This window comes from Adiantum capillus-veneris, chromosome 3, assembly GCF_014529385.1.
Source record: "Adiantum capillus-veneris isolate H3 chromosome 3, ASM1452938v2, whole genome shotgun sequence".
In the NCBI taxonomy this organism is placed as follows: Eukaryota; Viridiplantae; Streptophyta; class Polypodiopsida; order Polypodiales; family Pteridaceae; genus Adiantum; species Adiantum capillus-veneris.
In genome coordinates this window covers 126,275,677-126,289,186 of record NC_140933.1, presented here as the reverse complement: position 1 = coordinate 126,289,186, position 13,510 = coordinate 126,275,677, and the positions used below count along the sequence as shown (strand labels likewise).

Genomic DNA, 13,510 nt, shown 5'->3' with positions numbered 1-13,510 from the left:
TAGTCGAGTCAACTTCGTCCCATGGATTGACAATTTAATCGTGGTTCTCGCTAATACTGCAATAAGATAGGATGGTGAGGTTAGACATGCGTCCCACAAATAGGCTACTTAAGGACCTCTGTTCTTAAGCAAGAAAAGAGAAACCAAATGCTCTGATACAAATGTAATGGAAATGGCCTATGAACTTTGAGAATAACAGAATTAAGAGAATTAGAGTGAGCATTTTTGTGAGATTACTTTGAGAACATAGAGGGTGAACTTAGTTGATGGTAGCAACATGAACATAGTACTTAATTAACTTGGCATGAACAATACTTTTGCAAGAGAGAGAGAGAGTATTAGAGGACATGACAATAGTTGAGGACTGGATTTACTTGGAGCCGGTCCCCCCTCCAAAAGGCGTTTGTATTATAGATTCTCCCATAAAGAGAGACTTGTTACAATTAATCTTTGTGTTCCTTGTGACCTTGGTGATGCTATGAAGATGGAAATCTTTATGCATCACCACAAGCTCAACATAAATTTTGCAAAAAGCATTAACTATCCCAAGTCTCAGTCCTCCCAAGGCCTCAAACACCTTCAAAGGTGGAGAGAGCTAGCGGGGAATGAGGGTAGGGAAGAGAAAGAAGAATCATCCATAGGAGAAAGAAATAGTTCCTCACTTATCATCACTCTTCTTACTTAGCATAGCATAATAGCATAGTAATGAAGATGAAGAAGATGAGAAGCTTAAGCATTGAAGCATGGCTCTTGGTTGAATTTGCATTCCATAGCCAAGAGTGTTGGTGTAGGCTCTCCACTTCTCAACAAGCTTGGAAAAGGAGATGGAGCTCTTGCACTTTGCACACCACACCATGAGAGAATGTGTGTGGGAGAGCATACTCCCCTCTCATGCTTGGTCCACACCTCTCTCTCTCTCTCTGTCTTATTATTTAATTATTTCATTTGGACATGTTTCCTCCTTTTTCTCTTTGAGAGAAAGAACTTAATTATTTATTTTTGTGTATCTAAATTCTCATTGGACCCCTTTAAAACCTATCAAATAGCATTCAAGGACATCATGAGGGCCATATGTGGAGGATCATTTGAACATGTGTCTTTTATGCTTATTAAGTCATTTGGTTTGAATTGAATAGTTCAAGCACTTAGTCAATTAAGCATGGAAACGTTGATTCCTCTTGAGAGTTTATCTTTGAATTGAACACTTCAAGAACCTTAGTCATTTAAACATGTGAGAAACACCTCAAGCTTTTGGGCAAGGTTCCCACTAACACTTAGCAAGCCGACAAGGACCTCATGCTTGGGTAGGATTCCCACCTCAAGGTCAGCCCAAACTTGCCTAAGATCAAAGGAAATTTTTAACACTAGCTTTTGGAGGTCTTTAATGAAGATAACCATAAGGTCTTTAAGCTCCATTAGGTAGCATTGCTCTTTAACTTATCATCTCTCATTTAGACCCCTTTAACCTTGGCCCCGTGTTGAGACAAATCCATAATCACATGTCTATATTCTAAACCTTGTTAACCGTTTATTCTCCCACATTAAATGATCAGTGTAATACGAAAAAATCATTTGGATTGGTTAGATATTAGATTTTATGACATTAATCAATCCCAAATACTTCACTTTGGCATGGTTTGCTAGTGGAATCCTAAACCTAGAGCTCTCGCATGGAATGAGACCCAGTCTCTCGACAAATTACTGTGTGATCACACAGACTTGAGCACCTCCATCAATGTAGGCATCTCCCATGTCCACACCTTTGTGCCAAGCGTTTACCACACGACAAATATCAGGTAACTCTTCCACAACCAACACTCTGACTTGTCCATGCTTCGGCTCTTTCTCTGGATTCACTTGTGACTTCCACTGCCTCTTAAGTTTGGACACCATATTCATCAACTATCCAAAAGTACAATCTACTTTCCTCCCAATCAGGTCTTCTTTTAGATTGTAAGCTATTTGGCCTTCTCCCAAAGGTAAATCTGCCATTTCAAACCGTCTACGAGGTCTTCTCTTCCTCTTGACTTTCGCATCTTCACCCTCTTTCTCTTTCCCTTTCTTCTTACTGGGACCTGGAGCGGCATAGACTTCCCTCTCTCTTTTGCCTACGAGCATCATATCTGCTTCTTTCATTTAAACCCGCATAATACCCACATGACCACCTGAGGTTGAGGCTTGATTTTCCTGTTCAGTACCTTGATCCCCCCGTATATCCAATGCATAATCATTGGCCCTGTTAAAAATCTTCTGAGGAAGTGGAAACATATCACCTCCCATCCTTGTCAACTTTGGACAATAAGTGTCGATATGACCAAGTTCACCACAATTATAACAGGTAGGGATGAACCTCGTTTGCGGCTCAAAGACACTTGTCCACGACCCACATTAGCATTAGGCTGAGCTTCACACGGTTGGGCCATTCCTCTACCATGACCATGACCACAACCATCTTCACCTCCAAGAACACTGAGCTGCAATTCCTGCATCATGGTCATCATGTCTTGCATTTTTAGCTGTAACTGTTCAGTGTTCGCAACCCTTTGAGAAGTTTGGGCTCCAATCTCTTTTGGATTTCCCTCATTTTGGCCACCAGTACCTTGCACATGGACCGCTTTCCCATACTCATTGAGTCTTTGATCTTTTCATTCTTTCTCCTTGGCGATATTGACTGCTTCCTTGAAGGTAGCAAGCCTTTTCAACTCAACTTTGAACTTCAGCCTTCCTTTAAGTTTGCCACAAAACGATCCTTCTTTAACATGGCTGGAGGGATTTCATTTCCCAAAGCTCTGGCCCATTTATCCCATAAACGGGTGAACTGCATGAAAAAATAATCACCTTCTGAGTGTACCCCAAAATTTCATGCCAAACTTCATCAGGTACTTCAATGCTCCTGTATTGTGCCAAAAAAGCTTGCTTCACATGATTGTAGTCCAAAACCACCCCTAGAGTTTGTGCCTGCACCAGCTCTTCATGATTTTGTAACGAAACTTTTGCCTCATCTTGTAAACTGTATTGCGGCAACCGAACAATATAGCTTGATCTAGTATATTTTGCAGTAAGCAGTTGACTTCCAATTTCTCAATAAAATTCCATGCATTCTCATTAGGCAATCCATGAAACTTTGGAAACACTTACAGGTGACGTTGAAAGTTCAAGGGATGTCGATGGATCGCTCCAGTACCTAATCCACCTTACATTGGGTAACCCAACCCCCAATGGTTGGCTTCACAAAACCTCATGACCCTCCAAAGGCTACAATCCAATTACACGACCTCCACCTCAAGTGATGTCCACAGTTTGCACATACATAGGTGGTTGTCCATAAGGACCCATATCCCCTTTACATTCCCTGTCTACAGAATATACATATTTCATAACAAGTATTGGAGCACAGGAGCACTTGCTCCTTAGTGGGGGCACCAAAATGATGCTAGTGTGCAAACGGCAAGGAAAACGAGTGTCTCTATAGCCTTGCACGAGTCACACCTTCGGAAGGAAGAACTATTGCACCACCAAAAAAACCTGTGATAAGCACCTAAAGATTTATGAAAAACCCTTTTAGCATAAAGCACACTTGGAACTAGGAAAAACCAAGGACATCATGACATAGCTCCTCTCAAGTAGATGTCCGTAGAGCATCCATAGACTAATAACATATGAAATATGAGAGAGTTATGGCCACTCGAAACTGGGGGTGTACTCTCTCTTGCTCAAAAAATGAGCTCTCTGGAAAGTTTGCTGGTGCTGTAGAGAATTGCAGCTATAATAATGGGTCCTTTCTTATCGTTTATCCCCAAATATTTTCTCTCTGTTCTCAGCCAACAAGGCTCTCTTTGTAGGCTCCTTTCAATTGGTCTATTTTTGGCATTTTTTAGGTAGGAAATGAGGTGTCGGTGACCTTTGACCCAAGGGAGGGGGGTGTGGCAAGTGTCTAAGGGACCAAAAAAGGGAGCCCAACACCTAGGCAACTGAGCGAGAATCCAAAATGGCCCCCCTTCTCCCCCAAATATCCACGAGTCCCTATAGCCAAGCTTTGAGAGAGCTCCTCTCACCTTTGATACAACCTTAATAGGCACCCCATCCTCCCCTTATTATATGCCCCACTTTCCCCTTTCCTCTTCTAATGTGGGATAATCCCATTGCTACATGGCCCATTCCTTCCACTCCTCCCCAACCCTTCTCTCCCCACAAAAAATTTCCAGCTCGACCCCTTCTCAGGACGAACTTCCCCGGAGCATAGTACATCGCTCCGGGCATCAAATGCGACGCCGCTGTAAAGCACAATTCGGATCCCATTACTTTGGCTATCTCCAAAAATTTAAATTCTCATCATTTCTGATTTTAGATCATCAAGTTGGCCCAGTTGCCTTTGTCGCATGTATCTGCAACCACTTTCTAAGTCGAGACTACCCACTTCGGATGCACATAACTCATGATGTACAAGTCCGGTTTATAAGCTATAAAGCACGATTGAAAATACTTATTGAAAATCATGTCTTGGGGACTCAAATAACTCAAAACATCAGCACCCAAGCCCAGCAAAACCAAACCTTTGTACATGAGATTTTACATGGTCACTTCCAAGACTCGCAGAAGCACTATGTACAGATATACACATTAGGCTAGTTAGCAAGATTTTTAGCATGATCTAATGACTTTATGATTATCCAAAAAATTCTTGACAGCGTGTCATAACAACCAGCCTAATCTGAGTCCAAAAATTCATGTAAATCTGGCGGCAATGATCCCCCCTTGGGATAAAACAAGCCAAGATGTAAAGTGCCACTCAAGGAGCAAAAAATTCCTCTTGACAGCTTGCCAATGCTTAGACCCTAGGCTATGCATAAATTTTCTGACCTGTGAAATTGCAAATTGAATATCCGGCCTCGTGTTGCATACATAAATAAGGGAACCAATAGTAGTTTGGTAAAGAGTGAAATTGACATGATCACCAACATGATGAACACTCAATTTCAAACATGTTTCCATGGGAGTGGCAATAGGTTTGCAATCCTCGAGTCCAAACTTACATAGCAATGTCTCTATGTAACCTTTCTGATGACACAAGGCAATACTACCATCACACTGCTTGAAATGTATACCCAAGTAATGATGCAACAACCCAAATCTTTCATCTTGAAAGTAGAATTCAAATCAGCCTTACATTCAGCAATATGTCTCTCATTTGGTCCAATGATCATCAAATCATCCACATAGAAAACCACAATGAGAAGTACACCACCCTCATGATTTACATACAATGTGCTTTCTGTGGGACCGCTACAAAAGCCTTGTTTGACCAAATGAGTATCAGCTTTCTCATATACCAAGCACGAGGAGATTTCTTCAACCCATACAAAGCTTTCTTACATTTGCATGTTAGGTTATTGTCCTCCTAGGGCATATCAAAGGGTTAAATTAGGTAGAGTAAGTTTGGAAGGTTGTTTCAATCGCTTTTGTAAGTCGATCAGATTTCCCTTGATTGGGGGAAAACTTCTAGTTTGTAATAAAGCCTATTTAAAGTTTTTATAAAATTGAAGTCGTAGTAGTCGTGGTTTTCTCTCTGCTTCAAACTCCCAGCTCTATAGCTCCTATGGTGATCATGTAGGTTGTGTAGCTTACTTCAATCCAACATGGTATCATAGCTAGGCGCAGCCTGCTTACCTTATCCTCCTGCTTACCTTATGTTTCTCGGTAAATTAGCAATGCATTTATCTTCTACAAGCTTTGTTGAAGTCTTTGTCTAGAAGATATTCATCGACTTCTGCCAGTAAGCGAAAGCCTCGCAAAGCTTCAAAAATTGGTCGACCCTCTCAACTTGATGCTCGGAAGCGTCAATGGGCAATCTCTGAACCACATTGCTGGCCCAAGATGACACATTATGGGCTTGCATCCCAATCAAATCCGACTGTACAGATTTAGTGAGCAAGCTTGGGCGATTCCCACTATGTCTTTCGCTATACAACAATAAGCTTATGCTGCCAAATTCCATATTGGACAACACCCGATAGCTTTTGTGGGCTCCTTTTGTCTTTTTTGAGAAGGTCGTAAGCCTTTGAATGTGAATTTATTTAAGCCTATGTTCACGCTTTAGTTGTAAATCTCAACACTTACTTCATTTGTAGAGCTCAATAAGCACACACAGAGTGAGTACTCATTTCAATTGTAAAGTTGAGTAATCACACACAACTAAGGTAGCCATCTATAAACAAGAGTCTTTTCATGTCTTCCAAAGGAAGCAATCACCACTGGGCTCAGAGCATCTCCTCCGACTCGTCTAGCTCTTTAGTCACTTCATCGGCAAACCCTCAAGCAAACGCTCAAAAAATTGAAGTGATGTCTCCCTTGGTTTGTCAAGGTGTTCGTTCCAAAAGGACGGCAAGGAAGCACATATTACCCAACAAGCAACGGTGGATAATTGAGAAGCCAATCCACTGAGAATGTTGAAATGAAATTTAAAATGCATGCAAAATATATTTGTTAAAAATTCAATTTTGTCAAATTTTCATCATTCTTTGCTTAATTTTGAGTGCCACATTGTAAGACAGTAGACACTGCTCTAAACTAGAGTAAGACCCTATCATGGCACCTTTAGAAAAAAAAGAAAAATCTGATCGTACTAATTTCACATGTGGCAAACAAAAATTAGATTTCAACTCATGAAAAAAGGATCGTGGAACGTTGTAAAAGGCACGGAAACACACACAAGTACTAAAGAGGGTAGTGCACAATGGGAAGTAAAGAACGATAAAGCCTTGGGAATTATAGAAGAAAATGTTGATGACACTTTAGTGCACCACATTGGTCTTGCACTACAACAAAGGAATCTTGGGATATTTTGGATGCCTCTTTTGGAGCAGGTTGTAAATACTAAAAAATGATCATACTTATTGATTTTTTTGCGTTGATTAAACAACGACAAACCTCAATGGAAAAGAATCTAAGAAATTTCAAAAGCCTACTTTCTCAGCTAATAGGAATCCAAGTTGTAATTGAAGATAATGACATTAAGATAGCAGTACTTCTCAAGAGCATCACTGAAGATGATTACTCTAGCCTCATCACCACTTTAGAGAATTTACCAACACCAAAACTTTCAAATATTGAGGCATCACTGCTTGAAGAAGAGCGTAGGCTCAACAAGAAGATTGACCAAGTTACTGAAGGAGCTTTTCTTACCAAAGGACGACCGGTTGCTTCTTAGAAAACTAAGAAAATTTTCAAATGTACCTTTTGTGGCAAGGAGGGACACTTAGAAGAATACTATTTTGCAAAGAAGAAGGCACAGAAAGCTTATTTAGCAGAATCAAACAATGAAGATCCAAACACTTCACAAGAAACTGCAAACTTTTGTTGTGAAGTTGACAAAGATTGGGTGTTTTAAGTCCACACTTTTTATGCATCTTATTTTTCCTCCAAATCATCCTTTTCTTAGGGAAACATATCTAGTACTTTGATGGGCATTGTAAACAGAGATTGGTAAACCTTTTTTTGGGGCCATCTACTTTTTGACTTCATACTATTGATGATCTATATTTTATAGACATCTCTTTTTGTAAAGATTCACTCTTTGTCGTCATAACCCAAAGCCTCTAGCATTGCTTGCCCTAGTTTGGATCGAAGGAGGATTTGTTAGGTTATTGTCCTCCTAGGGCATATCAAAGGGATAAATTAGGTAGAGTAAGTTTGGAAGTTTGTTTCAACCGCTTTTGTAAGTCGGTTAGATTTCCCTTGATTGGGGAAAAACTTCTAGTTAAAGCCTATTTAAAGGCTCACTTGTTTTTAATAAAATTGAAGTTGCAGTTGTGGTTTTGTTTCTGCGTCAAAATCCTAGCTTTGTAGCTCCTATGTTGATCACGTAGGTTGTGTAGCTTACTTCAATTCAACATTGCACACTTTATCATCTTGTCCTTTCTTGAGAAAACCATGAGGTTGCGTTACATAAACTTCCTCAAATATGTCACCATTTAAGAAAGGAGTAACAATGTCTGATAAGCGGATATAGCCATGCATGCCTAGAATAATCATCAATGAAAGTCACAAAGTAAAGGTAATTGCCCAAGGACAAAGTTTTCAATGAGCTCACAAACATCACTATACACAAGTTGCAACTTGCATGTGGCCATAACTGAACCATCCTTTGGAAACTTCGCATGCTCCATCTTACCCAAAATACAGCCTTCACAAACATGTTTGACAGGTGATTCAAGAGGTGGCAAAGAAGCAACCATATCAGATTTGTGCAAACGTAGCAAACTAGAAAAATTCTGATGTCCAAAACGAGCATGCCAAAGTTTTGCATCTGAAATAGCCTTAGAATCCACAACTGCATTTGGAAAATTCTACCCACAATGTCATACAAAGTGAGCTTATACAGCCCACGACATAAAAGTCCAAATGCAACAATTTCATCACCGAAACTGAGATCATGTACTGTACATCTATCATCCACAAATTTGACTACAAGTCCAAGTCTAGCAAGTGTAGATACAGACAAAAGATTCTTCTTGATCCCAGGTACATAAAGTGCATCAACAAGTGTGAAAGAACTGCCATTCACAGTAGTCAGCACAATCTTTCCAACTCCCTTAACATGATAAGAGACATTGTTGGCACAAGTGACTGAATTTCCCTGAGGGACAACCTCAAGAGAGGTGAACAAATCACGATGTGAGATAATGTGCTTTGTAGCACCACCTGTCAAAATACCACACATGTGAATCTACATCAATTGACATTCATGCATCATGGACAACAGGATCATAAGTACACTTTGCACTAAAAGCCCATTCTGCATCAACATGAGGAATCTCAAATATCGAGCGAGATTTTTCGAGCAATCCCTAAAACGAGCAAGAATGGCCAAGGCACACAATACAAAACAAAAACCAAACAATATTTTTTAGTTGACTTCAAGCACAACAAAAAAAAACTAAAACAAGATTACACCTAATTTTAATGGTAAAACGACCACAATTTTTTGACCAAAAACCCCCTTGAATAAGGGTTTGGTAGAATGTTTCCTTTGATGGGCTAGAACAATTGGAACCCATACAATGGCATGTGATATTCTTCTAGTTGCCCTCATATATTGGAAGCTCATTTCTACCACCATTGATCCTTGTTGGGAATAGTGGCACCATGATTCCAATGGATATAGATCTCCTATTCCTACCTCCCTACATGTAGGACCATGGGACTTACACTAAAAGAGTAAGGTGGTTGCCACCCAAACAAATCTCATGAATAAGGAGAGTCTGGGAGCTCGAGCTTCTCTTCACTTCTTCTTATGATTCTTCTTCTCCTCTCTCTTGCTCTACCTCAAGTTATTGTGGGTTGATGTACGATAACATATTATGCATTCTAAGTTACTCTAGAGAAAGCGGTGGAAACTTGAAAATACTTCTATTATTGAAATGAGACTATTCTTTTGAGAAAATCCACATCATGGTATATATTAAAGTTTGGATCACACCATCATAGGTAGCCTTCTATCGGGGGGGGGGGGGGGGTGGGGGATTATACAAAGTGCTTTGATAGAAGAGTATGCAAGGTTGATAAAGCTACGAACAATTTTCTTATGACAACTTCACATGCTAGTTCTCTTTCACCTACCCATATCGATAAAAAGCTAGGTTTAGTGTAATTTCACCTACAAATTTTGAGAGTTTATCTTCAAAATTCAAAGGTGAATAAACCTACAAACTTTAGAGAGATTTAGTGTAAAAACCTTCTCTTAAATTTTCCATGTTTATATAAGCATAGCTCAAAGCTCCTAGACTGCTCGGGGTTCCTAGTCTTTTGAGTTTTCCGTTATGCCTCGACCCAGATTGCTCACCCAACATGTGATGCCCCTATGCTGAATACACTTCTTAGCGCCATGGTGTATGATTGTGATTGTATTCCTTTGAAATGCTTTTCCTAATGCGGCTTAGCCCGCGCTGGTGTGGAATTTTGTTTAGAGATATTGAGAGAGATGGAGGGGAAAGAGAGAGAGAGGAGGAGGGGATCATATATGGGCAGGGAAGGCTGGAAGGGAAGAGGTTGAGGAGGCGGAGATTGTGCATGCTGTAGGATCAACATATATGTGCTGACGTTGTGAGCGGGATGAAAACACACACAACGCCTCTATAATGACCCAACACACACTCTTGGAATAATACACACATACACTATGGGGCACCACTCGGCTTACACAACCCACCTGGCCGAGACAGGGAACACACCGATGGAGTGAGAGGAGAGAGACTATCCACTTGCCCACTCCACACACACACACACACACACACACACACACACACACACACACACACACACAAACTCAGCTCAAAAGAGGAGAACTTCTGATATTTAGATACAAATGAGCTTGGGCCAACACCAATGGGGCAAATAGCTCACACAATATGGGTAAAATATGTCAGATACAATCACAAACTGGAGCAGAAGCTTTGCTCATAGGAGAAACTTACACAGCCAAAATAGCAAAAAAACAGTGAGGAATTTGTCAAAATGGACAGCGCCATCGCGTCCGGAACGGCCCAAAAACCCCAGTCTACAATGTCAAAGTGCTCAAATCCGACCTCGGATGAGCAGTTTACGGCCAAAACAGGCTCCAAAAACCCCAAAAACACAGTTGCGGTTGTTCCTCCTCTCTTCTCCACGTTTTTTTTGGTCCTCTCTATGTTTTTTCAGTTACCACACTTCACTTTATCACTTGGGCACCCTTGGCCTTTTAGATGACCTCAAACAGACCCCGAATAGGCCAAAAACTGACCTCGCAGTGCATAGTTGTCACATTTTTGCATCATCCGCACACTTGGCACTCAGCTTTTTCCAATAATGCATCCCACCATCACATAAAGTGGCCCCAAAAGATGGTCCTCATGATGAACTTTCTGCATAATTATCACAAAGAAACACCCACGTTGTGTCCGTACTTATCCACGTGGAAGTATTGACCCCATTCGCCTTCCTGACGCCACTAGATGCCATCTGACGCACCTGCTTACCTCATGTCGTCGGCCCGCGGATAGCTTCCTCAAGAAGTTTTACATGCTACCAACTCCTCATTATTATAAAAAAAACACACTAGTACTGGTGATAGTGAAAAATGATGCACTATGTACACCCTACCCTACCTGTACACATGTGGGCCCCACGTCACCACCTGGCTCTGGAAAATGGGCAATCCTTTATTTGATGCGCCATGCATGTGTATATACATATGCGCAATCACTTGCTCCAAAAAACTCCTGACAACGTGCACCACGCGACCTTGTACTCTGTCACAAGGAGAGCTTCTGGATGTTGATGCAGCCCGACCTAATCTCTTGTCGCACAATCATTTTTGGTGTTGCAGCTTGAGTAGGTTTTCCCGAACCCAATTAAGCATCCAGTGTGAAGAATTGTCGTGACTTTTGGAGGAGCACGCGCTCCTGCGAGGTAAGATTTCAGTACTTCTGTTGGGGATAGGTAGAGGCAGCAAAAGGAGACCTCCGGAGAGGCGTTGCTACTAAATCGCACTTCTCTCTCTCTCTCTCTCTGTCTCTCTCTCTCTCTCTCTCTCTCTCTCTCTCTCTCTCTCTCTCTCGATATGAAAGCATCAAACTAGCGCACACCCACACTTATCTACTGGGTCGTTTCTCTTTTTATTACGTAGATACTTTGCAGATTCTTCCAGCCAGGATACTTGAAGTAGTACTACCTCACGACACAAAGCAAAGCTAAGCAAGAATTGATCTCTGCTAGCCCCGACCAGAACCAAGAATCATGGGCTAACCGTCCCACCACCCGCAGCTTGCTGTTTGAGGCTTAAAGCCCCCAACAAAAAAATGGATGAGCCTTCTCCTTCCGTGGCCTTCTAGTGCGGCATGAACGTGAGAGCAGCTAGTTTCACCGCAGACTTTGTACTCTTCAGTCGTCTACTTGCAGAGGCATGGACCCAGTTCATCTTGTAGACCATAAGAGCACCTATGGCTTTGTCCTTGCAGAGCACAGCCACACTTTGAGATCCGTCCGCGAAGGGCCGCAAAAGCTCCTCTACGCATGTCTTTGCTATCGCCTCTTTACGTGTTCTTCTGGCCGCTACGAGCTTCTGCAATTGGTAGCCCTAACGGCTTCAACGAATGGTAGCTCATGCAATTGGCGGTATCTTTCTTGATTTTCAGTAATAAAAGAGTAAAAGTGATTGCCCCCCCCCCCCCCCCCCCCCCCCCCACTAGCGCACACCCGGACTTATCATTTAAATTTTCCTTCTTTAAAAAATTAGACTCTTACAAATCAGTACTACGGCCAATGTGCTTTCAAATCATTTGTCCATTTACAATCACTTAATCTGATATTTGGAATTTGACTCCAAGAAGATCCTTCATCACCTCATATGTCACAAACGCCAAAGCAATAGCAGGAACAACCTTGACAGAATTGGGAATCAGGCCCTTATACAAGGCTCCAAAGCCTTCATTTGCGAATAGTCTTCCAAAAAGCATCAATCATCCCAGTGTACTGAACCGGTGCCTTCATTTGACCATCCGCAATGATGACAGAGGAGGCATCCTTCTATCCCACCATCTGCATCCTGCTCAGTACCACATCAAGTGGATATGCCATGGTCTGGCCCACTGTACGTGCTACTACTCCACATCCAAGTTTTGTAAGGACGTTCAAATCAACATTCTTTTCTGGCTTGCTTGCTATGTTCCTCTTCAACAGCTAGTCTTTGAGTGATTCATATACGGCAATATTCAAACCCACATACGGGATCACACCAATAACAAATGGCAAGCAACCTTTGTAAACCACTAATGGTCCTTCCTCTTTCATTATCGTTGACGCTCCATGGAACATTCCTCGATAGCGCATTGGTGAATCCTCTGTCTGCACTGTAAGCCTATCCCGAACCATGTCCGGTGATTGCCAGTGATTTAGGGTACAAAAGAGCTCTCTCCCTCTCTCTCTCTCTCTCTCTCTCATTTTGTTTTTTAAAGAAGGAGCATTAACACCCTTAAGATGAACATTTCTCTTTAGAAAAAGGAAAGATAGACAAAAATTACACCAAAAATTACAAGGTAAAATAGTTACAACAAAGAACACATTTTGATACCCAAGTGCAGACACCGTATTATTTATTCAAAACCAAAAATCGGACAGAAGATGTGCTCGGACGAAGTAGCTGGCTGAGTTAGTGAGGGTGGCCCGGGCCACCCATGCCTTCCTGTGCCCTTCTTCTTGTACCCTTTCTTGTAAGGGTGATTTCATTTCTTGGCCCACAACTCGGCCTCCTCACTTGCTTCTACCCCAGCCGCTAATTTGCGCCCCACTTCCTCCGCCTGAACATTAGCAACGCTGCTCATGTACGCCGTATTGGCACCATCACTATCACCAGCATCGCTATCACTATCGCCCTCTCTCTCTCTCTCTCTCTCTCTCTCTCTCTCTCTCTCTCTCTCTCTCTCTCTCTCTCTCTCTCTCTCTCTCTCTCTCTCTCTCTCACACACACACACACACA

General features: G+C 41.8%; 1 pseudogene; it reads right to left on the bottom strand.

The window, feature by feature from the left end:
- Positions 1 to 12,332: 12,332 nt before the first annotated feature.
- On the bottom strand, positions 12,333 to 12,903 carry LOC147461668 (mitochondrial adenine nucleotide transporter ADNT1 pseudogene; annotated as a pseudogene).
- Between the last annotated feature and the right edge of the window lie 607 nt (positions 12,904 to 13,510).